General features: G+C 44.7%; 1 pseudogene; it reads left to right on the top strand.

The window, feature by feature from the left end:
- The first annotated feature begins 629 nt into the window (after positions 1-629).
- Positions 630-4,578, top strand: LOC147434457 (uncharacterized; annotated as a pseudogene).
- Positions 4,579-4,812: the final 234 nt, after the last annotated feature.

The following is a 4,812-nucleotide window of genomic DNA, read 5'->3' as shown; positions in this document are numbered from 1 at the left end:
GTGTGTTTACACACTAATTCATGTACAAGCACATCCTTATGCAAGCATTAGTGTGTGCTTGTAACGCATGTACGCACTAATGCAAGTATTAGTGTGTGTATAATGCATTCACACACTAATGCAAGCATTAGTGTGTGATTGTGCACAAAATTGTGTGTGTGTGTGTGTACAATGTGTGTGTGCATGTTAGTGCATGTGTGTGTATGCATTGTGTGTGTGTGTGCAATGTGTATGCATTGTGTGTGTGTGCATGTGTGTGTGTGTGTGTATGTGTTTGTGTGTGTGTGTAGAAGAACGAGAAGAAAGAGAGAGAGTTTGAGCACTTACATTCGTGACCTTGGTCGCTTGGATATGGTGGGGATGGAGATGAAGAGAGTAATAGTGGCTGGAGATGGAGAGGTAGAAGGAGAGAGAGCTTGGAGATGGAGAGGGAAACAGGCCCGCGCTGAAGAGGAGGTCGATTTTGAATCTTTGGCATTCAATTTGGCGGGGGCACGCTGGTGTCCCCTTTATATAAAAAAATTTGCCTGAAGTATTATCGCGTATATTACCGTGCCAGTTACCGCCGGTATTACCGCCATTATTACCGCGAAATCTCTCTGATGAGACATTGAGGTTACGCCGACTGCATGACCTCTTGTACCCACTCCCCTCTATCTTTAATGAGTGTCAGTCATGTGAGTACCAACATTCTTGATTTTTATTTTTCTTATTTAATTTTTTCTTATTTAGTGTGTGTTCGTGTGTGTAGGACGATTGGGATGACGTGGGTCCGCCGGTTGGCGCGGAACGAACTCGATGGTTGAGCAAGCGATTACCATGTCCATGTACGCGATGTAAGCGTGCAATTGCACGGCTTCGACGTATATGCTTGGCTCACGTGGATGATTATGGGCTATGGGACGATCCGAGAAAACGCGCTCAAATGGAAACTAGCGATCCGAGGGTTTTGGCATCCATTGATGTCGCTCCCCATTGGAGTGTGATCGGGGGCAGAGGCGGGAGGAGGACGGAAGAGAGATTGCGCCAGGAAGCAGTCATGGGAGGGGGTTCACACCCGCCGTCCAATGTGGGTGGGTCCACACGAGCGCATGCGCATCCTACATCCACCACATATGGGGATCTCCCCACCACCCCGCCCCACATGGAGGTGGAGGAAGATCATTTGCACAATATGGTTGAGGATCTTCTTGCACGTGAGGCGGCGAATGAGTGTGATCCTAAGTGTGCATGTGAAGAAGCCGCCCAAAAAACCAAAGATTCATTGCGAGAGGCAGCACACACCGCTCTTTACGAGGGATGCTCCTACTCCATATTAGAGTGTCTCTTGAGATCTTGAATATTCAAGCAATGTTTGGATGGAGAAATGCAGGGGTCAATGCATTATTGAGGTACGTTTAAGTGTAATAAGTGTTAGTTGTGAGTTTTTTTCATGGTTATATGCAATAACGAGTGTTATTTAATTATGTCATAGGCTATTAGGCAAGATGATGCCTAAAGGCAGTCATCTTCCAGAAAATCGAAGGAAGGCATGACAGGTGGTGACAGGGCTTGGGATGGACTATGATCGCATACATGCATGTGTCAATGATTGCGTGCTATTCCGCAATGAGCATGCAGGGCTTGATGCTTGCCCTGAGTGTGGAGAATCAAGGTACAAAGAGGGAATTCAAGGAACCACAATACCTCGCAAGGTTCTTCGTCATTTTCCCCTCATTCCCCGCATCAAGCACATGTTCACCACCAAAGGAACAAGCGAGCTTCTTACATGGCATACGACAAATCACTCCACCAATGAGGTTATGAGAGTGTTGGCTGAGTCGCCGGCATGGCAACACATTGAGCACACATGGCCGGAGTTTAGAGAAGAGCCTCGTCACTTGAGGCTTGGTCTGGCTAGTGATGGGGTAAACCCATTTGGGCATCGGTCTACCTCATGGAGTACTTGGCCAGTGGTTGTTGTGATCTACAACATTCCACCATGGGAGTCAACGAAGAAGGGGAACATTTTGCTGTCTCTTCTAGTCCTAGGAAAACACAAGGTGAAGAACATGGATGTATATTTAGCACCTTTGATTGAAGAGCTTCAAGAGCTATGGAACCGCATAGATGTTTTTGATGTATCAAGACCACTTCGTGATCGGAGCACAATGATCAAGTGCATTCTCATGTGTACCATGCATGATTACCCCGGGCTTGGAGAGATTTCTAGTAAGCTTATACTTTGTGACGCTCTTTAATGTCTTTGCATTGGTCACTTATATGCGGTTATGTCTTTTATTTTTGTAGGACTATCGACATCTGGACATAGGGCATGCCCAACTTGTAGACCCTCACTCGTGACAGAGAGACCCGCTCTACTTGGTAAGGTGATCTACCCCAATAACCATCGCTTCTTTCCGCCCACACATCCATTTTATGCTCCACCGTGCAATGGGATGGATCCACTCCATTGGACCATGGCCGATTGGGCAAGACATTGGAACGAGCATCACAACACATTTCCTCCTCCCAATGATCCACCTAGGGGTATGTCTAGGTACTCTATTTTCTTATCACTACCCTATTGGGATTCATTAAAAATCCAACACCTATTGGATCCAATGCATGTGTTCAAAAATGTTGGGCAAGCTATATGGGATCACATAGTAGGCAAGAAAGATTCATTGGGGACTAGAGAGGACATGAGGTCCATAAGGAGGCTCCCTCCTTTGGCCACACCTCGCATGGGGCCTCGGGGAAATATGGTTCTTTCAAAGGAACCTTGGATTCTATCAAGGGTGGATCAAGAGCGGATGAAACAAATCATTGCATCCATCCGTACTCCAACAGGTTATATGCGTTCACTCAAGGGTGCCTTCACTAAAACTAAGAAAGGAGGATCCACACAACTGTATGGGCTCAAATCCCATGATTGGCACAAGATTCTTCAGGTAATGTGTGTGTGTGTGTGAGAGAGAGAGAGTGTGTGTGTACGTGGTTTAGGGTTCTGGATACTAAAAAGTCTTTTTGTTTGTGCAATAGTTTGTGCTTCCAATTAGCATTAGTGGATTTGCGGACATGAAGGTAAAAGCTGCAATATTAAAGGTGGGAGAAGTTGACAGGTATAGAACATTTGATCCTCCCTCCTAAACTTTACTTTGAAGACTAACTTTACTATGAATATTATGAAGGGTTTTTTGGTTACAGGTTTGTGAGTTCCAAAGAAATCAAAGTTTCAGCCATTCCAACAGCTCGACTTCTAGCGATTGAAGCAACTTGTGCTATTGAGGATGCATTCCCACATTCTATCCTTGTTAGCCAAGTTCACCTATTGCTCCATCTTGTTGAGGAGATAGCCATTTGTGGCGTGGTTCACTCCAAGTGGATGTTCTTTCTTGAGAGGTTCCTAAAGACCTTGAAAGACTTTGTAAGGCTACGACCACAACCAGAGGTATTCATCGATCTTAAGCGTTAAACTTTATTAGGATTGGATTGTATTCACAACTCTTTTTATTAGTTACTTTAATCACTAATGGTTTCATGTACATGTGTTCAGGCAAGCATGGCAGAGGGTTGGACTGTACAAGAGGCTTTTGTGTATGTCTCTCAATATATTTTCACAATAGACCCATCATTGCCTCGTTTAAAGAAGGAGGAAGAGGATCCAAAAAAACACGCAAACATTCCAAGTGGGAAAGGTTCTCTCTTGATTTTGGATAGGGAATTTCAAGCCATAGTCAACAACCATTGTCTACTCAATGCTCCCATCATGGGCAAATGGGTGGATATGTATGTGGAGGTGCATACAATGAGAGAAACGGAGAGGGAAGCATGGAAGAGGTCGCATGGCGGTAGGCGATCACCTCCCTTTCCTAAAGATCTTGCCAAATACCGTGATCTAATTCCAGTTGGGTGGATACACAATGCCATGACCAAGGCCAAGGCACAAGGAGAACAAATAAGCCCTAAAGAATGGAAGTACGCGCGAGGATGTCTACCAAGGGTAATATACTCAATGTGTTTAGTGTGTGTGTGCGAGTGTGTGTGTGTGTGTGGGTGTGTGTATGTGTGTCACCTCTCTCTCTCTCTCTCATCTATCTTGATTGGTTTTTGCAGGCCTTCACATTCAACTCTATGTGGTCCGAAGGACATCATTTTCGAACCTGCAAGATAGATGAGCGTCGAACCACTCACGATAGTGGAGTTATGGGCAACTTTGACACGACAACACAAGAGGTGAGGGAATGTGGAACAATAGAAAGGACAATCAAAGTGGATTCCAGAACATTTCACAAATATCTCTTTGACTGCCGATGGTTTGCGGGTTAGGTTAAGAGACATGATAAAGGACTCTATATGGTAGACTCCGGGCAATTTCATCGCGGGAAGACCGACAACTTGGTGCAACCTAGTAGTTGTGAGCAGGTAAAGTCCATGTGCAACTCACTAAAACATTATATGATACATACAAAACTACATTCATGTTGTTGTTTTCTCTATGACCTACAGGTGTTTTATGTGCCTTGTATGTATCGAAGACGAGTATGGTATGTTATTCTATTCCAGTCACACCACGGAGGAGATCTATCTTTGTAGATACGAACATAGAGACTTTGGAAGATCCCACCATACCATCTCAAGAAGACGCCAATGACGATGATGCAGTTGAGGTCGAGGAGAACCAACCATTCCCAATAACCAACCATAGTGAGGAGGAGGACGAGGATGGAGAGGATGATGATGATTTAATAGGAGAGGCTATAGAGGATGAATCAATAGATTTATTTGTTGATTTAGTTACCATGGGGTTGGACATGGATGTAAGCACTT

The sequence above is a fragment of the Adiantum capillus-veneris genome, chromosome 19 (assembly GCF_014529385.1).
Source record: "Adiantum capillus-veneris isolate H3 chromosome 19, ASM1452938v2, whole genome shotgun sequence".
Classification (NCBI taxonomy): domain Eukaryota; kingdom Viridiplantae; phylum Streptophyta; class Polypodiopsida; order Polypodiales; family Pteridaceae; genus Adiantum; species Adiantum capillus-veneris.
The sequence above is the reverse complement of the archived record's forward strand: the minus strand, read 5'-3'. Positions and strand labels throughout refer to the sequence as shown.